Source organism: Schistocerca nitens, chromosome 4 (assembly GCF_023898315.1).
Source record: "Schistocerca nitens isolate TAMUIC-IGC-003100 chromosome 4, iqSchNite1.1, whole genome shotgun sequence".
NCBI lineage: Eukaryota > Metazoa > Arthropoda > Insecta > Orthoptera > Acrididae > Schistocerca > Schistocerca nitens.
The window spans coordinates 602,051,397-602,076,331 of NC_064617.1; the positions used below are offsets into that span (position 1 = coordinate 602,051,397).

Here is a 24,935-nt window from a genome sequence, read left to right on the forward strand (position 1 = left end):
CGAATTAAATAAGGTGATGCTGAGGGAATCAGATTAGCAAACGATGCTCTGAGAGTATTAGATGAGTTTCGCTAGTTGGTAAGCAAAATAACTGATGATAGCGGAAGTAGAGAGGATATAAAAAGTAGACTGGCAATGGCAAGAGAAGCCTTTTTGTAGAAGAGAAATTTTTAACATCGAATATCGATTTAAGTGTTAGGAAGTCTTTTCTGAAAGTATTTTTATGGAGTATAGCCATCTATGGAAGTGAAACCTGGACGATAAATAGTTTAGGCAGGAAGAGAACACAAGCTTTCGAAATCTGGTGCTACAGGAGAATGCTGAAATTAGAGGGCTAGATCTCGTAACTAATGAGGAGGTACTGGATAGAATTGGGGAGAGAAGAAATTTGTGGCACCACTCGACTAGAAGAAGGAATCGGTTGGTAGGACACATTCTCAAACGTCATGGGATCACCAATGTAGTACTGGAAGTGTGGGGGGATAAAAGTCGTAAAGGGAGGGCAAGAGGTGAATACAGTGAGCCGATTCAAAAGGATGTAAGTTGCATTAGTCATTCGGAGATAAAGACGCTTGCATCAAACCAATCTGCACACTGAAGATCACAACAACAATAAATCCAAATTTTGTGCGCAAATAGTTACGAGTGCACTGAAATACCGCTAGATATCTCCCCATGCACCCTTGTTATTGTTGTCATTGAAACAAGCGTTCAGTTCATAGTGCTGTGGAATGTGGAGAAAAAAACGCAAATTGGCATTCATAAGAAGAAGAACAACACCAAAAATGCAACAGGAGCGTAATATGTAAGAAATTGTCCACGCAACCTGCCACTGATGATGCCTTGCAGAAAATAAAGGCGAAACGTGTATGGCACTAAAATTGTGTTTTATTCAGTTGCTGTCAGACGGTCCATAAGTATAAATTATCAATATACCGTGATAGGTTTAAGTAGTTCTAAGTTCTAGGGGACTGATGACCTCAGAAGTTAAGTCCCATAGTGCTCAGAGCCATTTGAACCATAATCTGACAGTTAGATAATATTCAGCTCTCCCGGCATCTGCTTTCTTTTAAATTGGAATTATTAGATTCTTTTTTTAAGTCTGAGAGTATTTCACCTGTCTCGTATGTCTCGTACACCATTTCGAATAGTTTTGTCGACGCTGCTAACCTCTCCGTTGAGCGCCCATAAGCGTCAGTTTTGTCGTAGCTGACTCTCCCAAGAATATCAACAGTTATGATGGAATATCGTCTTCTCCAGAACTCTTGTGTCGGCTTAGCTCTTTCAGAGTTCTATCAGATTCTTCTCGTAGTATCAAATCTCCCACCTCATCTTCATCAACTTCCTCTTCCCTTTCTATAAGACTGCCTTCAGGTTAAAACGTCTCTCACTATATTTCTGCAATCTCTCAGCTTTCCCTTCTTTGCTTAGTACTGATTTCCCATCCAAGCTCTTGATGCTCATACAGCTGTTTCTCCTTTCTCCAAAGGCCTCTTTAATTTTCCTATTGTGGCATTAGCGTTCCTCTAGTTATACATGTTTCTACAGACTTACATTTGTCCTCTAGCCATTCTTGTTTAGCCATTTTGCATTTCCTGTCAATCTCATTTTCTAGACATTTGTATTCGCTTTCGCCAGCTTCATTTCTGAAGTTTTGTATTTTCACCTTCTTCAGTTCAATTCAACACCTCCTATCCAAATATTTCCAATAGCTGCTTTCTCTTTGCCAATTTCATCGTTTCCTGCACTCACTATTTTATCTCTTAGGGCTACCCATTCGTCATCTACTGTATTCCTTTCCCCTGTTTGTCTGTCGTTGACTAATGCTCCCGTTGAAACTCTGATAGATCTCTGGTTCATTCGACTTGTCCATTTCCCATCTCATCAATTTCCTACCTTTTTGCGAATTCATCTGTTTTAATCTATAGCTCATAAATAATAAATTATGATCAGAGTTCATGGGAAAATGTGTTTCCGAAATCTCTGTCTCATCCTCGTACAATCAATCTGAAATCTTTGAGTGTCACCACTTCTCTTCAACGTATACAACATTCTTTCAGGATTCTTAAACTAAGTCTTAGCGATGATTAAATTATGCTCTGTGTAAAATTCTGCCAGGTGGTTTCCTCTTTTATTTATTTCCCCCAGTTCATGTTCTCCTACTACTTTTCCTTCTCTTCCTGCTAGCGAGTTCCAATCAAACATCACAATTAAATTTTCCTCATCCTTAACTATCTGCATAATTTTCTTTACCTCAGCATACATTTTTTTTTTTCAATCTCTTCATCACCTGTGGAGGTTGGCACATAAATTTGTATTACTGTGGTGGGTGATGGCTTTAAGTCTATCTTGGCTACGATGACTTGTTCACCATGCTGCTCATAGAAGCTTACCAGCATTCCATTTTTCTTGTTCATTATCACACCTACTCCTGCATTACCCCTACTCACATGACCAGAAGTCCTGTTCATCTTGCCACCGAACTTCGCTTATCCTAGAGCATACAAAGCGTGTTTCATAATTCATGTTACACACTTCTAGAGGTTGTGGAGAGAGTAGATCAAGTTTTGCATAGGAAACAATGTCTGGAAACGTCGTCCGACGCCACTACAGATAGTTGAAGTTACATGTCCCGCCGCCTTTAAATGTATGTATATAAATGGTGATCCCGTGATGGTGTCACAAGCTTTCAAAAATGACGGAGAAGGATAAATGTATCAGTTTCAGGCATGGGTCCCAGCACCGCAAACGAACGAGTCGAAAGTTATAAGCGAAACCGTTCTGATAACTCTGACAGTGGAATACATGTACCGGCACTGTCATTGCTCAGACTGTATGGTAGACAATCCTCAGGTGTGGTAATATGGACCAAAGCAAGCAAAAAACGTCTGGTAAACATGGACTCTAAAAAGCATACCTTAAGCGCTATGAGCACGTGTTAAAAAGAGGAGATGTGTTTCACACTAGCGAAGATTAACAAGTGCTCATAGCTCCTCAGGATTCAATTTAGAACCCATGTTTACTAGACATTTTTTCTTCTCTTGGTTCACACAACCACCTCTGAAAGTTGCATGCCCTACATTCCTAGCAACGGAAGTACCGATACATGTATTTGCTGTCGGAGAGGTCAAAATGATTCGATTCGAAACTTCCTGGCAGATTAAAATTGTGTGCCGGATCGAGACTGAACTCGGGACCTTTGCAGGAGAGCTTCTGTGAAGTTTGGAAAGTAGGAGACGAGGCACTGGTAGAATTGAAGCTGTGAGGAAGGGTCGTGAGTCGTGCTTGGGTAGCTCAGATGATAGAGCACTTGCCCACGAAAAGCAAACGTCTCGAGTTCGAGTCTCCGTCCGGCACATAGTTTTAATCTTCCAGGAAGTTTCATATCAGCGCATGTTCCGCTGAAGAGTGAAAATTTCATGTTGGAACTTTCGATTCATTTCTTTCTGAACCAGGGACCCTTACCTCAAATTGATTAATTTATCCTTCTCCACCATCCTTGAAAGGTTTTAACATCATCATGGATTCAACCGGTATACAAGATGAACTTTAATAAAACCGACAAACTCCAGGGACGGATTCCTGACTGGAAAAGGAGGAAAAATGTCTTATGAACGTGTGTTAAGAAATGGATAGTGTGCATGCAGCGAGAACAAATCGTTCCGGAACACAGCACAGAGCTGCATCGCATCCACGTCACAAGTGTTCCAAGTGGTCTTCATGGGATGCAGTGCACGCGTTCATACGTCACATCATGGATTGCCGCACTCTTTTACAGCGTCATAGGCCTCGTGAACACGCTCTGGAAGGGTCCACACACCAGGAACTAGTTCATCATACACGACGCTTTTCAAATTTCGCCAGCGGTAAAAATCCAGGGGGTTTAAGTCCAGTGATCTAGCAGGTTATGCTAAAGGGCCTCCCCGTCCTATCCAATGTCCGGGGAAGATGTTTTTGAGGTGTCGGCAAACTTAACGTGGAACTGGGGTGGTGCTCCATTATGCAGAAACCACATAACCTGTCGTATTGCCAAAGACACATTCTCAATTAGCCCGGGCAGAGTATTCCGCAGTAAGTCCAGGTACGATCCTCCGTCGATGCATTGTGGAAAACAACCGTTCCAGGTATGTGGTCGCCAAGAATTCTTGCCGACACACTGATGCAGGACCGATGCTGATGAGACACCTCAACCATTTCGCGAGGAATGTCTGTAGCCCATAGACGACGATTACGCAAATTGATGATGCCAGTTCTGGTAAAGGTTGCTTTGTCGGTAGAAAAACCGACGATAGAAAACCCATAATTCTGATGCTCTGGTGCAAAAACCATCGACAAAATTCTTCTAGTAGAGGGAAATCCGCTGCTGATGATCCTTGCACTCGCAGCAGGCGATAGGGATAGTAGCGGTTGTCATGCAGGATACACATAATCGTACTTAGTCTTACACCATGGAGCTTGTAATGAGTTCGTCTCAATATCCCGTGGAACCCGGTCCTCCAGTTCTGATGTAAGCACAGTCCACCTCCTCCCTGCACTTTCTTTTGTCTGAAAGGACCCATGATCACACAAACGCTCAAAATGGGCTTGAAATGTTGTGCGATGTGGTTGGTGTCTGTGAGGATACTTGTTTTGGTACAGCCGTGCTGCCTCTCGACCGTTTCCATCTGCCTGGCAGTACACAAACACCATCTCGGCTCGATCCCGACATGAATACCAGACCATTCTGCTGCTTATAGTACGCTGCGTCCATCACACAGCCTGCAGCACACAAGGAACAAATGGCACGTGTTCAGAGGAACTTCCCTTCGTCAGCGACATCTACCGTGGCAACGATACAATTTCGGACACCTGTTCACAGGACGTTTCCTCAATCCATTTCCAGTCAAGAATACGTTCCTGCAGTTTGTCGGTTTTATTAATGTTCACCCTGTATACAAACTTTTACGGGCGCCGGCGCCTGTAACGTTGACGCTCTGTAGCGTCGTTGGATGACGGTTCCGGAAATGGGTTCCTGTGTAAAACTTGATCTGCCAAGTGCCCTCTACAACCTCCAAAGTGTGCATCATGAATTGTGAAACACTATGTATACAAAAACAAGAGACTGGTCAACCAGCCGGAGTGGCCGAACAGTTCTAGGCGCTTTAGTCTGGAACCATGCGACCGTTACGGTTGCAGGTTCGAATCCTGCCTCGGGCATGGATGTGTGTGATGTCCTTAGGTTAGTTAGGTTTAAGTAGTTCTAAGTTCTAGGGGACTGATGACCTCAGATGTTAAGTCCCATAGGCTCAGAGCCTGGTCAACGCAGCTGTAGCGGCCATGTTTCGTCCATACTGCGATGGAACGTACGAACGAACAATAGTGGAATGCAAAGTCCGATGAAAGACGCCACTAAGACAAAGTCACGAAATCAAATTGCGAAAAATACGCTAGTAAACTTTTTTTGATCTATTGGGTCGTTCCTAGACTAATAATAAATCTCCCTAGAGCTATTTACGCTTACAGTATATGGAGTTCCTCCAGATAATGCAAAAACTATTTAGGGGTCTAGGTATCTCTGCCTGAAGCTTCTTCAGGTGACAACAAGAGCAATTACAATAAATTTATGTGAAAAAAAAGGAAGGAACATTAGTGTTTGCCTGGGAAACGTAAAACTGGTTGCCGGACACGGATTCGAACGGGCATCCTACAGAGCATGTGTTCTATGTGCTCGGTCGGTACAGATTTAAATGTTTTAAGTTTTTTTCCACGTCAGTTTCAAAAAGACATAAATGAAACATGCATTACGTCAGACAAAAAAATGTGATACAACCGACAGTTTCTGAGGTTGAACAAAGTGATTGAAAGCATAACAAAAAGCATTCGTATGAAGGTTTTTTTGCGGAATCATTCACAGTTTTAGGTTGAACGCCTTTCATGGGTAACTCTAGGACAAAGATCCTGTAATTTTAAAATGTATTGCAGTAACGTAAGGGGAAAACAAATTAACCAAGAAGACTGCCACCATCCCATAAAAAATGTTAATGTCTCAATTTAGACAATAAATCTACAATTGTAACATATCACGAGTATGTAAAAGTCTATCAAGGCGATTTGTTCAGCAAAACACCATCAAGAAGGCGCATATTTTCAGCGAACAATACTCCAGCTGCAAGCTAAAAACGCGAAAAAATGTGCTAACAATTTATCTTCACGGTAATACCAAACCGTCGAGCCTGATGTGATGGATCGCGATAAAAATGAGATTGACATGATATATTCGGGCAACAGTGGAATAAAAAATGCCGGAATTTTACGTTGCTAACAAGAACTGGAAAATGAAGACCAGGTGGTCGTATGCTCGACATTTTAAATAAATGTAGCGTGTCAAAATATCAGTGTTTGCAATACTTCGTGATGCGAATAGTGTTTACGGGAACAAGCTAAAACAGTCACTTGATACTTTGAGAGTTATTTTGAGTAAAGTAAAGAAGAAGCAAACAATTATCGTGACAAGCGTCCCTCACCGGTGTGACTGAATAGATTCTTCTTTTCTTCTTGCGTAGAAACCGCGCTGGGTAGCCGCGTGGTCTAGGGGGCCTTGCCATGGTTCGCGGGGCTCCCCCACCCCTCCCCACCCCCCACCCGTCCGAGACTGGAGTCCTCCCTCGGGCGTGGGTGTGTGTGTTGTGTTGTCCTGATTAGCGTAAGCTAGTTTAAGTAGTATGTAAGCCTAGTGACCGATGACCTAAGCAGTTTGGTCCCATAGGGACTTAACGCAAATTTCCAGAATTTTTCCTTGCGTAAAATAGTTTCAGAAGGCGGAATAGTATCTACAGAAAGATCTGCTAGTCAGTTACAAATGCATTTTTCTGAGTGTTTTATATCTCTTCTGTTTACTGCAGATGCTCACTGATTCCTTCTATTCGCATTCCGTGGAAATAAGATCATAAAAAATGCACTTTCGCATCTGTTTGCACACCTAAAAGCACCACAATTTGGCACTGTTTCATAATATCTGCAGAATGAATCACAGACTGTCATATGTATGTGCTATAAAAATTATGGTGCTTACTTCAAAATCTTACCGGTTTCATCACAAATGTTTTCTTATTTCAACTTGAAGGGATAGTTCTCAGATAAAAGTACATATTTAAGATCATAGGCGTAAAATCTATACCAAAAACTGCCTGACCAAAAGAGCGAAGACATAGGGGGTGTGTAACAAATCCAGAAACAACTCAGAAACATTGCATTCGTTTTCACAAGTCTAATTTTCAACATCGAGGAGCTCTTGTCGGGAACTAGGGACCGCCACATGGAAAGCTGCTAGTCAGGTACTCAGGGCAGGTCCCTCTACATAGTCTGCAACACGCCCGAGGCTCATAGAAATGCGTGATTAACGATTCTGATAGTCTCCTTGTTAGTTCTTACAATCTTTGCTCTTAAAAAACAAAATGTAAACGTCGTAACAGGACAGCAGGCGGAGTTTTTCATACCATTTTGCAGGTGTAAAGGGTGCTCAGAAACAGTCTAGAAAGCTTGTAAGGATGTTGAAGGGTAGGTTGTGCTGGGAATTAATAGTTAAGAAGAAAATTCGAACGCTACGCCGTTTCCGAGTTAATTAGCACTGAAGTTAGCCAATCAGATCGTTGCGCCCATATCCAAGCCGCCTGCAAGAGACAGTGTCGCCAAACGCGTTGTTCGTTTGGTTTCCTGAAACAGAATAAGAGAACGAAACAGAAATTGGACATGGGACGGTAGTAAGGATAGAAACCGAACCACAGGCTGAGCAATCTCGGCCATAATTATATACGCTATGAGACTAATTGTATCTGGCGGGCGGCTTGAGTTTGCGCGCGCAGCGGCTGATTCGCTGACTTCAGTGCTAATTAACTCGGGAACGACGCAACGTGCCGAATTCTTTTATAGCAATTTTTTATCGGCACAACCTACACTGCAAAACCTTTACAGACTTTTCAGACTGTTTCTAACCACCCTATATATTAGTAAAGCAAATGAACATATAATTGTGCCGGCCGCGGTGGCCGAGCGGTTCTAGGCGTTTCAGTCCGGAACTACGAGGCTGCTGCGGTCGCAGGTTCGAATCCTGCCTCGGGCATAGATGTGTGTAATGTCCTTAGGTTACTTAAATTTAAGTAGTTCTAAGTTTAGAGGACTGATGACCTCAGATGTTAAGTCCATAGCATTTAGAGCCATTTCAGCCATTTGAACAAATAATTATGAGTCCCTTCAACAGAAAGTAAGATCCGATCGGTCGTGAATTGGAAACCACTGAAAAAATCAAAAATGTTTTGTTTGCAACAGTTTGCTACAGCTTCAAGCTGCTTCTCTACGTAGTCGCCGTTCCGACTTCGCCTTTTTCGTAGCGTTGTACCAGTCTTCCAATACCCTCGTCGTCGAAAGCAACCGCCTGTGCTTCCCGCCACTTCTCTGCGCTGGTCTGCAGTCCGTTGCCTATGCCAAAATGTTATCTTCATAGCCAGCGGCTCACGTGAGCAGGGATGAACAACTGAGGGAGCCAAGTCCAGGTTGTATGGTAGACGATCCAACACTTCCCGTCGAAAACGCTGTAGGGGCGCTCTCATTGCCCCTGCACTATACGGCCGAGAATTGTCACGAAGAAGGAAATGCACGAAATCAGGCGGAAGCTCGCAGCGGGCACCCACATTTGGCGGGAGACACTATTCTTCTAGGCATCTTTACGTGCTCACTGTGCGCTCGGAACTGAAAAGAGGGATGTTACGCGATCGACAGGTGTACTAGAAACGCTGCCCAATACATTTATTCAAAGCTTCATCGGATTTTCTCTTCGGTTTCTATTTCGCGACCTGTCAGATCTTACTTTCCGAATAGTCCCGTAATCTACTTTTTATTCACTGTTTGCATTTGTGTATGCTCTCACAATCCTGGATTCGGTTTCATGTGACCGGGAATCTGTGGTTGTCTACATCTACATCTACATCCATACTCCGCAAGCCATCTGACAGTGTGTGGCGGAGGGTACCTTGAGTACCTCTATCGGTTCTCCCTTCTATTCTAGTCTCGTATTGTTCGTGGAAAGAAGGATTGTCGGTATGCTTCTGTGTGGGCCCTAATCTCTCTGATTTTATCCTCATGGTCTCTTCTCGAGATATACGTAGGAGGGAGCAATATACTGCTTGACTCTTCGGTGAAGGTATGTTCTCGAAACTTTAACAAAAGCCCGTACCGAGCTACTGAGCGTCTTTCCTGCAGAGTCTTCCACTGGAGTTTATCTATCATCTCCGTAAAGCTTTCGCGATTACTAAATGATCCTGTAATGAAGCGCGCTGCTCTCCGTTGGATCTTCTCTATCTCTTCTATCAACCCTATCTGGTACGGATCCCACACTGCTGAGCAGTATTCAAGCAGTGGGCGAACAAGCGTACTGTAACCTACTTCCTTTGTTTTCGGATTGCATTTCCTTAGGATTCTTCCAATGAATCTCAGTCTGGCATCTGCTTTACCGACGATCAACTTTATATGATCATTCCATTTTAAATCACTCCTAATGCGTACTCCCAGATAATTTATGGAATTAACTGCTTCCAGTTGCTGACCTGCTATTTTGTAGCTAAATGATAAAGGATCTATCTTTCTATGTATTCGCAGCACATTACACTTGTCTACATTGAGATTCAATTGCCATTCCCTGCACCATGCGTCAATTCGCTGCAGATCCTCCTGCATTTCAGTACAATTTTCCATTGTTACAACCTCTCGATACTCCACAGCATCATCTGCAAAAAGCTTCAGTGAACTTCCGATGTCATCCACAAGGTCATTTATGTATATTGTGAATAGCAACGGTCCTACGACACTCCCCTGCGGCACACCTGAAATCACTCTTACTTCGGAAGACTTCTCTCCATTGAGAATGACATGCTGCGTTCTGTTATGTAGGAACTCTTCAATCCAATCACACAATTGGTCTGATAGTCCATATGCTCTTACTCCATATAGTCCATATGCTTGTCATCGAGACGGTTGTTTTGCCTGCTTCCCTCCCCCCTCCCCCCACCAGCGCACCCACCCCACCCACCTCAGACCCTTCAGCAGAGCCGCTGAGCGTAAACCACAATGGGTGATCACCTCGTTAAGCTGTTGGCTATTTATAGCGGGCCTGCTAGGAGCAGGGCTGCTGCATTCGTTCGCTTTCACCTTCTCTCGCGAACGCGGCCAGCGAAAGGCGGCCCGGTCACGCTTGTGACCCAGTGTTGACCGCGCGCAGCCTTTGGTACGGCGCCAAGGCCGCTGATTCAGCCAGGCCCAGGACAGGGGGCAGTGGGCAAGGTCACCGCTGCCGCTCGCCTTGACCTTCGCGCCTGCCCCCACCGCCCTTAAAAAGCTGCGCTGCGTGCCTCCGCCGTCACCCTAGCTGTCGCAATAGTTCGCTCCATACTCCTCCCTACTGAATGGTGAGCTCGACGCTGCAACTCTGCTCCCGTGCATTTCCGAGTTGCCCTACAATCCGTTCTACTGTACATCTATGTACGCAGTTTGTTATTAAAATTGCAGCACTAGGAAAGACAGCAATTAGAGAGAATTTAATTACTGTTCATGTACAGGGTGGCGCAGGGGAACGGGAAATTTTGAACGTTACAGTTGGCTGCACTGTAGCGCCGGCAGATGTTCGAAACTTTGCACAATTGATGTGAACGCATTGCCATTTAGTAATCATGGAGAATTGGACTGGTGCGGAACGTGCAGTAGCTGTGAGAGCAACAACCTTCAACATCGCAGCGCGTCAGCAATCGTTGGTTAGTATATTAAAAAAACTAGAAACCCGCCTCGATTGCAAAAAAGCACCTAGTGTTAACCTAGGTTTCGGCGTAGATAACTACACCTTCTTCAGAACAATAAACCGCACAAGTCCCTAAGAAGACCTTTATCAATGATTAAAAGAACACTATAGCTATACATTTATAAACGAAAAAAAAAGGAAAACACAAAAAGTACATATGTGCAAAGTATAAACCGTTACTTAACTTAATGGTGTAACATCCACCTCACATCGGCCTATGTTCGATGGGCCATGACCCGCCATAAACTGCAGCTACAAATGGTCACTCACTTACAAATGTTGAATGTTTTTAATAAGCTGTGAGAGCGTTTTACAAAAATGGTGATAGTGCGACTGCCGCGTAGAGAACATTTCGACAGCATTACCAGCTTGGACGTCATGGACGTGTCCCATCTGCGCATGCGATTACAACGTGGGTGCGTAATTTTGAAGAAACAGGATCTGCCTTGAAAAAGAAATCTCCAGGTGGCATTCCAACGGTACGTACCCCAAAGAACATTGCAGCTGCTAGAGCTGCAATCGAGAGAAGTCCTCGCCGCTCCGTTCGACAGCATGCATCTTCGCTAGGGATTAAGCGACGAAGCTTACAAAGAATACTGCACGAATTAGACTTCCATCCCTATAAGTTGCAGATTGTGCAACACTTACATGAACGAGACACAGCGTCACATATGGAGTTTAGTAGCCAGATATTGACTAAAATCAACGAGGACGCGAATTTCCTTGGTAACTTATGGATATCAGACGAAGCCCATTTCCACCTGAACGGATTCGTGAACAAACAGAATTTTCTTTATTGGGCACAGGACAATCCTTGTGAGTTTCACCAGCGACCACTACATAGCGCCAAGGTCACAATATGGTGTGCTGTATCATGTCATGGTGTTATCGGCCCTTATTTTTTTGAACGTGAGGATGGTAGTGCAGTGACAGTAACATCCGCTCGATATGTTGAAATGCTTCAAACATTCTTTACACCGAGACTGTACGAGCTTAATCTTAACGTCGAAAACATGTGGTTTCAGGAGCACGGAGCCACGTCACACACTGCTCGACAATCGATGGCAGCAGTTCGTCAATTGTTTGGAAGACGCATTATTTGACGTAACGGTGACATTGCATAGCCTGCGAGATCCCCTGACCTTAGTGTGTGCGACTTCTTCCTGTGGGGATATCTTAAAGGCAAGGTGTACCGTACACGTCCTGCAACAATCCATGAACTGAAGGAGAACATTGAAAACGAAATCACTGCCATTCCCCAAGATTTGCTACACCGCGCATTCCAGAGTTTTCATAACAGGCTGTTGAGTGCGAACGCCGCATGGGAGCACATATTTCCGATGTCATCTTTAAAAAGTAAAGAGACACTTTTGGACATTTTGATTGTAATGACATACTGAATAATGGAATACTGAATACATTCACTTTCGTTAATAAGTTACTAGTTTTATGAATTTATTCATGGAAATGACGTTATTTCGAAATTTCCCGTTTCCCTGCGCCACCCTGTACAATCGGAATTATGATGCATCCGCATTTATGTGAACATGTCCGCATTTCCTGCGTTTAACATAGGATCCGCATATACCAGGTGATCAAAAAGTCAGTATAAATTTGAAAACTAAATAAATCACGGAATAATGTAGATAGAGAGGTACAAATTGACACACATGCTTGGGATGATATGGGGTTTTATTAGAACCAAAAAAATACAAAAGTTCAAAAATATCCGACAGATGGCGCTTCATCTGATCAGAATAGCAATAATTAGCATAACAAAGTAAGACAAAGCAAAGACGATGTTCTTTACAGGAAATGCTCAATATGTCCACCATCATTCCTCAACAACAGCTGTAGTCGAGGAACAATGTTGTGAACAGCACTGTAAAGCATGTCCAGAGTTATGGTGAAGCATTGGCGTCGTATGTTGTCTTTCAGCATCCCTAGAGATGTCGGTCGATCACGACACACTTTCGACTTCAGGTAAACCCAAAGCCAATAATCGCACGGACTGAGGTCTGGGTACCTGGGAGGCCAAGCATGACAAAAGTGGCGGCTGAGCACACGATCATCACCAAACGACGCGCGCAAGAGATCTTTCACGCGTCTAGTAGTATGGTGGGGTGGAGCGCCATCCTGCATAAACATCGTACGTTCCATCAGGTGTTTATCAGCCAGGCTGGGAATGATGCGATTCTGTAACATATCGGCGTACCTCTCACCCGTCACGGTAGCAGTTACTGACGTTTTGCTGTCCAGCGCCATCTGTCGGACATTTTGTGAACTTCGTTTTTTTTTGTTTTTTTTTTTTTGTTCTAATTAAACCCCATGTCATTCCAAGCATGTGTGTCCATTTTTACCTCTCTATCAACATTATTCCGTGGTTTATTAAGTTTTCAAATTCACACTGACTTTTTGATCACCTGGTATTTTTAGAATTCTGCTAATGTCCGCATTTTTTAGATTTGACAATTGATGATCTTTTGATTTTTTTATGCATTTCATATCGTCAGCAGTTCATACGCTTTTTACTTCGGTTTTTGAATTACACCATTTCTATCTGCTTGCATTCGATGTGTTATGCTAGTAAAACCAACAATATCCATTTATACTGCTTATAACCAATGTTTCGATCTTTTCAGCTTAGAGATAGCTGTGATGTCTGTGTTTATTGGCTGACAGTTGACTCTAAAAGAGGCTAAAACGCTAAAATTTAATTTTAGACATTTCAATTGCAAAATGTTTCTCAAATATTTGTGTCGACAAAAGAAACTTTCAAATGTGTGTGAGTTCTTAAGGGACCAAACTGCTGAGGTCATCGGTCCCTTGACTTACACACTACTTAAACTAGCCTAAACTAACTTATGCTAAGAACAACATACACACCTACGCCCGAGGGAGGACCCGAACTTCCGACGGGAGGGGCCGCGCAATCAGTGACATGGCGCCTCAAACCGCACGGTCACTCAGCCGTCTGGTGGAATTTTGCACAGAGCATTACTTAATCATAGCTAACACTTGGTTCAAGAATCATAAAAGAAGGTTGTATACATGGAAGAATCCTAGAGATAATAGAAGGTATCAGATAGATTATATAATGGGTAGAAAGAGATTTAGGAATCAGGTTTTAAATTGTAAGACATTTCCAGGGGCAGATGTGGACTCTGACCACAATCTATTGGTTATGAACTGTAGATTAAAACTGAAGAAACTGCAAAAAGGTGGGAATTTAAGGAGGTGGGACCTGGATAAACTGACTATACCAGAGGTTGTACAGAGTTTCAGGGAGATCATAAGGGAACAATTGACAGGAACGGGGGAAAGAAATACAGTAGAAGAAGAATGGGTAGCTTTGAGAGATGAAATAGTGAAGGCAGCAGAGGATCAAATAGGTAAAAAGACGAGGGCTAGTAGAAACCCTTGGGTAACAGAAGAAATATTGAATTTAATTGATGAAGGGAGAAAATATAAAAATGCAGTAAAAGAAGCAGGCAAAAAGGAATACAAACGTCTCAAAAATGATATTGACAGGAAGTGCAAAATGGCTAAGCAGGGATGGCTAGAGGACAAATGTAAGGATGTAGAGGCTTATCTCACTAGGGGTAAGATAGATACTGCCTACACGAAAATTAAAGAGACCTTTGGAAAAAGGAGAACCACTTGCATGAATATCAAGAGCTCTGATGGAAACCCAGTTCTAAGCAAAGAAGGGAAAGCAGAAAGGTGGAAGGAGTATATAGAGGGCCTATACAAGCGCGATGTACTTGAGGAAAATATTATGGAAATGGAAGAGGATGTAGATGAAGATGAAATGGGAGATATGATATTGCGTGAAGAGTTTGACAGAGCACTGAAAGACCTGAGTCGAAACAAGGCCCCCGGAGTAGATAACATTCCATTAGAACTACTGACAACCTTGGGAGAGCCAGTCCTGACAAAACTCTACCATCTGGTGAGCAAGATGTATGAGACAGGCGAAATACCCTCAGACTTCAAGAAGAATATAATAATCCCAATCCCAAAGAAATCAGGTGTTGACAGATGTGAAAATTACCGAACTATCAGTTTAATAAGCCACAGCTGCAAAATACTAACACGAATTCTTTACAGACGAATGGAAAAACTGGTAGAAGCCGACCTCGGGGAAGATCAGTTTGGATTCCGTAGAAATGTTGGAACACGTGAGGCAATACTGACCCTACGACTTATCTTAGAAGAAAGATTAAGGAAAGGCAAACCTACATTTCTAGCGTTTGTAGACTTAGAGAAAGCTTTTGACAATGTTGACTGGAATACTCTCTTTCAAATTCTGAAGGTAGCAGGGGTAAAATACAGAGAGTGAAAGGCTATTTACAATTTGTACAGAAACCAGATGGCAGTCATAAGAGTCGAGGGGTATGAAAGGGAAGCAGTGGTTGAGAAAGGAGTGAGACAGGGTTGTAGCCTATCCCCGATGTTATTCTACCTGTATATTGAGCAAGCAATAAAAGAAGTTCGGAGTAGGTATTAAAATCCATGGAGAAGAAATTAAAACTTTGAGGTTCGTCGATGACATTGTAATTCTGTCAGAGACAGCAAAGGACTTGGAAGAGCGGTTGAACGGAATGGACAGTGTCTTGAAAGGAGAGTATAAGATGAACACCAACAAAAGCAAAACGAGGATAATGGAATGTAGTCGAATTTAGTCGGGTGATGCTGAGGGAATTAGATTAGGAAATGACACACTTAAAGTAGTAAACGAGTTTTGCTATTTGGGGAGCAAAATAACTGATGATGGTCGAAGTAGAGAGGATATAAAATGTAGACTGGCAATGGCAAGGAAAGGGTTTCTTAAGAAGAGAAATTTGTTAACATCGAGTACTGATTTAAGTGTGAGGAAGTCGTTTCTGAAAGTATTTGTATGGAGTGTAGCCATGTATGGAAGTGAAACATGGACGATAAATAGCTTAGACAAGAAGAGAATAAAAGCTTTCGAAATGTGGTGCTACAGAAGAATGTTGAAGATTAGATGGGTTGATCACATAACTGATGAGGAGGTATTGAATAGAATTGGGGAGAAGAGGAGGTTGTGGCACAACTTGACTAGAAGAAGGGATCGGTTGGTAGGACATGTTCTGAGACATCGAGGGATCACCAATTTAGTATTGGAGGGCAGCGTGGAGGGTAAAAATCGTAGAGGGAGACCAAGAGATGAATACACTAAACAGATACAGAAGGATGTAGGTTGCAGTAGGTACTAGGAGATGACGAAGCTTGTACAGGATAGAGTAGCATGGAGAGCTGCATCAAACCAGTCTCTGGACGGAAGACCACAACAACAACAACAACAAATTTAAAGGTAATTTTGGGGCGTACAGCATGCAAAAATTAGTGTACAGTGCTGCCACATCTTGGAGAAACAGCGAATCTTAACCCAGCTGGGCATCGAATCTAACTGAGAACGGATGACAGATGTGTGTCCGTCATTCCACGCTGCCTAAACTTCTATGGCACGTTGACGACTTACTTGCAGAGATGCCGCGTTATTACAGGAGGAGAAGACGTTCGCGCCTTACAGTGTACAAAGCTGTAGACAACATCGAGATGAGCACTGAGAATGGTGTCAGTGGACAAGTGTTTTTACATAGTACCTCAGTGTTTTGTGGATGTGCACTGAATTTCACTATGGACAATAATGATGATAATAGACAAGGTAATGGATGGGTTACTGTAGCTTTAGTACGGTACCCAGGTGACAGAGTGTCCAAAGTAGGAGGACTTGAGAGCTGCAATGATAGAGACATTACCGCTTATCGCACTTTTCAAGTGTGTGTGATGTCTGATCCGCCTCTGGCCCTTATACAAGCATTTATTCGGATTGCCCTTGATTGATAGAGTTGTTGGATGTCCTCCTGAGGGAAATCGTTCGAAATTCTTTTCAATTGGAGAGTTAGATCGTCAAACTCTCGAGCTGGTTGGAGGACCGTGCCCACAATGCTCCAAACGTTCACAGTTGAGGAGAGATGCAGCGACCTTGCTGGCCAAATTAGGACGTCGTAAGCATGAAGACAAGCAGCAGAAACTCTCGCCGTGTGCGCGCAGGCACTATATTGCTGAAGTGTAAGCCGAGAATGACTTGCCACGTAAATCACCAAAACGGGCCGATGAGTATCATCGACGTACCTCTGCGCTGTAGAAATACCGCCTGTGACAAGCAAATAGGTCCTGCTATGAAAAGAAACGACACCCTAGATCATCGCTTCTGGTTGTCGCGCCGTATGGCGAATGACTGTCAGATTTGTATCCCACTGCTGTCTGGCAGAAATGTTGGAACACGTGAGGCAATACTGGCCCTACGACTTATCTTAGAAAATAGATTAAGGAAAAGCAAACCTACATTTCTAGCATTTGTAGACTTAGAGAAAGCTTTCGAAAATGTTGACTGGAATACTCTCTTTCAAATTCTGAAGGTGGCAGGGGTAAAATACAGGCAGCGAAAGGCTATTTACAATTTGTACAGAAACCAGATGGCAGTTATAAGAGTCGAGAGACATGAGAGGGAAACAGTGGTTGGGAAGGGAGTGAGACAGGGTTCCTCTCCCCGATGTTATTCAATCTGTATATTGAGCAAGCAGTAAAGGAAACAAAAGAAAAATTCAAAAAATGGTTCAAATGGCTCTGAGCACTATGGGACTCAACTGCTGTGGTTATCAGTCCCCTAGAACTTAGAACTACTTAAACCTAACTAACCTAAGGACATCACACACATCCATGCCCGAGGCAGGATTCGAACCTGCGACCGTAGAAGTCCCACGGTTCCGGACTGCGCGCCTAGAACCGCAAGACCACCGCGGCCGGCGAAAAATTCGGAGTTGGTATTAAAATCCACGGAGAAGAAATAAAAACTTTGAGGTTCGCCGATGACATTGTAATTCTGTCCGAGACAGCAAAGGACCTGGAAGAGCAGCTGAACGGAATGGACATGGTCTTGAAAGGAGGATATAAGATGAACACCAACAAAAGCAAAACGAGGATAATGGAATGTAGTCGAATTAAGTCGGGTGATGCTGAGGGAATTAAATTAGGAAATGAGACACTTAATGTAGTAAATGAGTTTTGCTATTTGGGAAGCAAGATAACTGATGATGGTCGAAGTAGATAAGATATAAAATGTAGACTGGCAATGGCAAGGAAAGCCTTTCTGAAGAATAGAAATTTGTTAACATCGAGTATAGATTTAAGTGTGAGGAAGTCGTTTCTGAAAGTATTTGTATGGAGTGTAGCCATGTATGGAAATGAAACATGGACGATAAATAGTTTAGACAAGAAGAGAACAGAAGCTTTCGAAATGTGGTGCTACAGAAGAATGCTGAAAATTAGATGGGTAGATCACGTAAGTAATGAGGAGGTATTGAATAGAATTGGAGAGAAGAGAAATTTGTGGCACAACTCGACTAGAAGAAGGGATCGGTTGGTAGGGCATGTTCTGAGGCATCAAGGGATCACCAATTTAGTATTGGAGGGCAGCGTGGAGGGTAAAAATCGTAGAGGGAGACCAAGAGATGAATCCACTAAACAGATTCAGAAGGATGTAGGTTGCAGTACGTACTGGGAGATGAAGAAGCTTGCACAGGATAGAGTAGCATGGAGAGCTGCATCAAACCAGTCTCTGGACTGAAGACCACAACAACAACAAACAGCTGTCTGGCACATCTCCACACACGTCTTCGCTGAAAATCGGAGCTCATTTCGAAGAAGGAGTCATCACTGAAGACGAATTTATTCCAGTCAGTCGGACTGCATGCCGAATGTTCCCGACACCACTGATAACAGGATTCTTCCGACGTGGAACTGGCGCTACCACAAGGATCATTAATAGGCGGCTCATACAAGGGGCTGAGCTCACACTGCCCTTTGTGCCGACTGCCGTTGACCTCTGTACGGCAACAAGCCCGTTCATAGTGGTGTTGGGCACATTCGGCCTAGAATCCCATTTACAGGAATTGAACCCTGACAACCAGCAAAGACGTGTCTGGAGTCGCTGCGGACAGCAGTCTCGTTGTCGCCCGCTGTTCGGCCCGACAAACAGAAGTGTTACTCTGGGGTGCCATTTCTTTTCATAGCAGGATTCGTTTGTTTGTTATACGCGGCACCCTTACAGCACAGCGGTACGTCATACCCTGTTTTGTTGCGTTACACGGCAAGCCATCCTGGGCTTTCATTTCAGCAATATTACTTCCACCCACACACAATGAGAGTTTCTATTGCTCGTGTTCGTACTTGCCACACCCTATCTTGGCCAACAAGGTCGCCGTATCTCTCTCCAATTGAGAAGGGAGTTTGACGATCTAACGCCCTAATTGGACAGAATCTGGCACGATATACCTCAAGAGGACATCCAATAACTCCATCGACAAATGGCGAGCCGAATAACTGCTTGCATAAGGGCCGGATGCGGGCCAATGCGTTATTGATTTGCTCGATTTGTGAAGCTCTTTCTCTTGAATAATTATCCAACTTTTCTGAAACTGTATTCATTCGTTTGTCTGTACACGTACGTCACATCTACCGATATCCATCCCATTCGGATAACTCATTTGTACTGTAGTATATCATTCTTTCTGCAAAATTGTGTCAAGTTCAGATAATAATTATTGAGGTGGATTGCGATCACGCACCCTTCTTATCCAAGTAGACCACAAAAGATAAATAATATTGAGATATAGTGACAGTTGTGGCCAGGGAAGATGCGACAACTCATCATCGTGCTCACAAAACCAGTACTGGATGCTGCGAGCTATGTGAACAGGGACCGTGTCTTGTTGGAACTCAGCATCATCATTGCGCAACAAATATTGCACCATGGGATGGATCTGATCAGCCAAAATGGTTGTATAATCCTTGGCAGTAAAGCGACTTGATTTGACTGTTGAAAAGCCCATTATTTATAGCTTCAGATATTGTCAGGACAGGCTCTCCCAAGGCTATCAGTAGTTCTAATGGAATGTTCTCTACTCCCGTGGCCTCTTTTCGACTTAGGTCTTCCAGAGCTCTGTCAAGTTCTTCACACGCTATCATATCTCCCATTTCATCTTCACCTACGTCCTCTTCCATTTCCATAACATTGCCCTCAAGTACATCGCCCTTGTATAAATCCTCTATATACTCCTTCCACCTTCCTGCTTTCTCTTCTTTGCTTAGAACTGGTTTTCCATTTGAGCTCTCGATATTCACTCAGTGGTTCTCTTTTCTCCAAAGGTCTCTTTAATTTTCCTGTAGACAGTATCTATCTTACCCCTAGTGATAAATGGCTCTACATCCTTAAATTTGTTCTCAAGCCATCCCTACTTAGCCATTTTGCACTTCCTGTCGATCTCATTTTTGAGACATTTGTATTCCTTATTGCCTGCTTCATTTAATGCATTTTTATATTTTTTCGTTTCATCAATTTAATTCAATATCTCTTCTGCTACCCAAGGATTTCTACTAGCCCTCGTCTTTTTACCTACTTGATTCTCTACTGCCTTCACTATTTCATCTCTCAAAGCTACCCATTCTTCTTCTACTGTATCTCTTTCAGCTGTTCTTTCAATCGTTCCCTAATGCTCTCTCTGAAACTCTCTACAACCTCTGTTTCTTTCAATTTATCCAGGTTCCATCTCCTTAAATTCCCACCTTGTTGCAGTTGCTTCAATTTTAATCTACAGTTCATAGCCAGTAGATTGTGGTCCGAGTCCATAACTGCCCATGAAAATGTCTTACAATTTAAAACCTGGTTCCTAAATCTCTATCTTACCATTATGTAATTTATCTGAAACCTTCCAGTGTCTTCAGACCCCTTCAATGTATACACCTTCTTTCATGATTCTTGAACCAAGTGTTAGCTATGATTAAGTTATGCTATGTGCAAAATTCCACCAGGCGGCCTCCTCTTCCATTCCTTACCCCCATTCCGTATTCACCTGCTACTTTTCCTTCTCTTCCTTTTCCTAGTATCGAATTCTAGTCCCCCATGACTATTAAATTTTCGTCTTCCTTCACTATCTCATAAATTTCTTTTATCTCGTCATACATTTCATCACTCTCTTCGTCATCTGCGGAGCTAGTTGGTATATAAACTTGTACTACTGTCGTAGGCGTGGGTTTCGTGTCTATCTTGGCAACAGTAATGCGTTTACTATGCTGTTCTTAGTGGCTTACCCTCGCTCCTGTTTTTTTATTCATTATTAAACCTACTCCTGCATTACCCCTATTTTATTTTGTATTTATAACCCTGTATTCACCTGACCAGAAGTCTTGTTCCTCCTACCACCGAACTTCACTAATTCCATCTATATCTGACTTTCACCTATCCATTTTTCTTTTTAAATTTTCTAACCTACCTGTCCGATTAAGGGACCTGACATTCCACGCTCCGAGCCATAGGACGCCAGTATTCCTTATACATATTAGTTAATTCTTTTCTGATCGCCTCGTCATGTGCTGCTTGCTTTAATTCTACATTCTCTGTGAAAGTGTGGTAGCCTCATTTGTGACTTGTAACTCAGTTTCATTAGCACGTGTTTCACACTTTTTGACTCACAGAACTGAGTTCTGAGCCCACCTTTAAAACAAAAATTTGTAACTCCAAACGAACATGTTGTTCCAGTTGTACTTTATCTTGGGTAAATTGGTTTTCAGTGTCATTCTCTACTACTAATTTCAACTGTAACATTGCTGTTGAAACGTGAGTTCTCACTGCATCATTCTCAGTTTTCACATTTTTTATTTTCGTTTTTACACTGACATTGTCCTCACTAACTTCTGCTCGCAATTTCTCATTGTCCCGGACTTGGGATTACTTAGTGCCTCGATCAAGAACAACATCGCAACATTTTGTGCATCAGGCTTGACACCTCGAGATCTTTGATCTGCTGCTGAATTGGTCATTGCCAGAGTATCATCTTGACCAGTAGGTACTGATTTGCTCATACCGAGTGCAAGTGGTTCTACTGAAACAATGCTAGGAGGTTCTACCACTGTTTCATCTATATAGTGTACCTGTGTTGAGTACATATCAGGACTGTAAACCTTAATACTACTCAGTTCGTTCTTTTAATTCTATCTATGCCAATAATTCCTTCGACTACTTGGTTATCATCACTATTGGCTATTCTTTTATGAGGTGTTACAAGTGTTAAATGAAACAACAAGTTTACTGTTACCAATCACTGTCAAAACAGTGACTGGTAACAGTAAACTTGTTGTTTCATTTAATGGCAATAACAGTCATGGTAAAGCCTAAACTAAAATGTTCGCATTTAATGTTACAAGTGTGTCCAGCAGATGTAAAATAGTTTGAGATCTCGGCTTTTGCAACCTGCTGCCTCCGGTCACTTGTAACTGTGTCGGCCACTTTAATTGCAGTGGTGAGGTCGCCGTCCTGTTGTGTGAAGTTTCCATATCCCGCCGCCATCTCCTCGCTTGCTTGTGGCATCCAGACCACTCACTGACATGTTTTGCGACTGAATGCTCATCTTATCTGCACTGAGATAAAGTGCTTGAGCCGATTTCCGCTCTTCCTCTTCTGCCATTAAAACATGAAACTCTGAACTCATCCACTGGGACTACTCAGTGTTACTGCCTGACCTCGTAACTACACTCATGGAAATGGAAAAAAGAACACATTGACACCGGTGTGTCAGACCCACCATACTTGCTCCGGACACTGCGAGAGGACTGTACAAGCAATGATCACACGCACGGCACAGCGGACACACCAGGAACCGCGGTGTTGGCCGTCGAATGGCGCTAGCTGCGCAGTATTTGTGCACCGCCGCCGTCAGTGTCAGCCAGTTTGCCGTGGCATACGGGCCTCCATCGCAGTCTTTAACACTGGTAGCATGCCGCGACAGCGTGGACGTGAACCGTATGTGCAGTTGACGGACTTTGAGCGAGGGCGTATAGTGGGCATGCGGGAGGCCGGGTGGACGTACCGCCGAATTGCTCAACACGTGGGGCGTGAGGTCTCCACAGTACATCGATGTTGTCGCCAGTGGTCGGCGGAAGGTGCACGTGCCCGTCGACCTGGGACCGGACCGCAGCGACGCACGGATGCACGCCAAGACCGTAGGATCCTACGCAGTGCCGTAGGGGACCGCACCGCCACTTCCCAGCAAATTAGGGACACTGTTGCTCCTGGGGTATCGGCGAGGACCATTCGCAACCGTCTCCATGAAGCTGGGCTACGGTCCCGCACACCGTTAGGCCGTCTTCCGCTCACGCCCCAACATCGTGCAGCCCGCCTCCAGTGGTGTCGCGACAGGCGTGAATGGAGGGACGAATGGAGACGTGTCGTCTTCAGCGATGAGAGTCGCTTCTGCCTTGGTGCCAATGATGGTCGTATGCGTGTTTGGCGCCGTGCAGGTGAGCGCCACAATCAGGACTGCATACGACCGAGGCACACAGGGCCAACACCCGGCATCATGGTGTGGGGAGCGATCTCCTACACTGGCCGTACACCACTGGTGATCGTCGAGGGGACACCGTCATCGAACCCATCGTTCTACCATTCCTAGACCGGCAAGGGAACGTGCTGTTCCAACAGGACAATGCACGTCCGCATGTATCCCGTGCCACCCAACGTGCTCTAGAAGGTGTAAGTCAACTACCCTGGCCAGCAAGATCTCCAGATCTGTCCCCCATTGAGCATGTTTGGGACTGGATGAAGCGTCGTCTCACGCGGTCTGCACGTCCAGCACGAACGCTGGTCCAACTGAGGCGCCAGGTGGAAATGGCATGGCAAGCCGTTCCACAGGAGTACATCCAGCATCTCTACGATCGTCTCCATGGGAGAATAGCAGCCTGCATTGCTGCGAAAGGTGGATATACACTGTACTAGTGCCGACATTGTGCATGCTCTGTTGCCTGTGTCTATGTGCTTGTGGTTCTGTCAGTGTGATCATGTGATGTATCTGACCCCAGGAATGTGTCAATAAAGTTTCCCCTTCCTGGGACAATGAATTCACGGTGTTCTTATTTCAATTTCCAGGAGTGTACATTTGGAGGATTCACGCAAAAATCATGACACTCTTACTACTTCGTCGATAATATTTCATACCGATTTCCAGCACCCCGTTGCACCGATTTGAAACACAGTTCACCTCTTTTTGGCTATTTAATTAATATTACTTTTAGTAACTTTATGCTGATCAGAATAAAAATCTGTTGCACATAACTTCACAGGTCAATTATTGCGGCATTGTACTCGTACATACATTTGTTTATACCAAGAGAAAGAACCAATCAAAACTTCACTTCTGAAGCTAAACTAAATACCGTCGGCAGAGGCCTAGGAAGGCCCAACGGTATTGGCCGATCATCCTGTCATCCTCAGCCGACAGGCGTCACTGGGTGCGGGTATGGAGGAACATGTGGTCAGCACACTACTCTCCTGGCCGTTGGCAGTTTTAATGAGCGGAGCCTCTACTTCTCAATCAAGTAGCTCCTCAACTAACCTCACAAGAGCTGAGCGCATCCCTTGCCAACAGCACTCGGCAGACCCAAACAGTCTCCCATCCAAGTCCCAGCCAAGTTCAACAGTGTCCTAGCCAAGTCCAACAGTGCTTAACTTCGGTGATATGATGGGAAGTGATGTTATCACTGTGGGACGGTCGTTGGTCGCTTCTGCAACACATGCTGAACAACCTGCCTGAGACCGTAAACGGTGGTTTAACAGGGACGTGTGAAACAGTTACAACACAGGCCTACCTTCAGGTGCTGCATGCTTTAATTCCAGCCACACATTCTCGACCTGTTGACCTACCTGCCCTAACATATGTAAACCCAATGCCCAAGATATTTTAATTGTGTCTGACATGTCCATCAGAAAAGACACCACCGCTGATGACACAGCTGGTGCATACATTCACATTGGTGTCCAAAATCAAAGCAACAAACCACTGCTTCCCCATCCTGTGTCTAACCCATGATATAATCATACAAACTGTCAACAGATGTCCATAAGAACGTGCTGTGCTCAGAATCTGGCATTCTGGTCAATGGACAACCACGCCAACAATGACGTCAGGGCACCTACCTAACAGGATAGTGTTCGCAATGTAGTCCCACATCCACAATAGCTGTGTACACAGTT

The 24,935-nt window shown here is 43.9% G+C and overlaps 1 protein-coding gene across 1 annotated transcript in view; it reads left to right on the plus strand.

Annotated features, from left to right (window-relative positions):
• LOC126251319 (uncharacterized) overlaps positions 1 to 24,935 on the plus strand; it is a 285,573-nt gene that overhangs the window by 253,012 nt on the left and 7,626 nt on the right. The window lies entirely within an intron of this gene.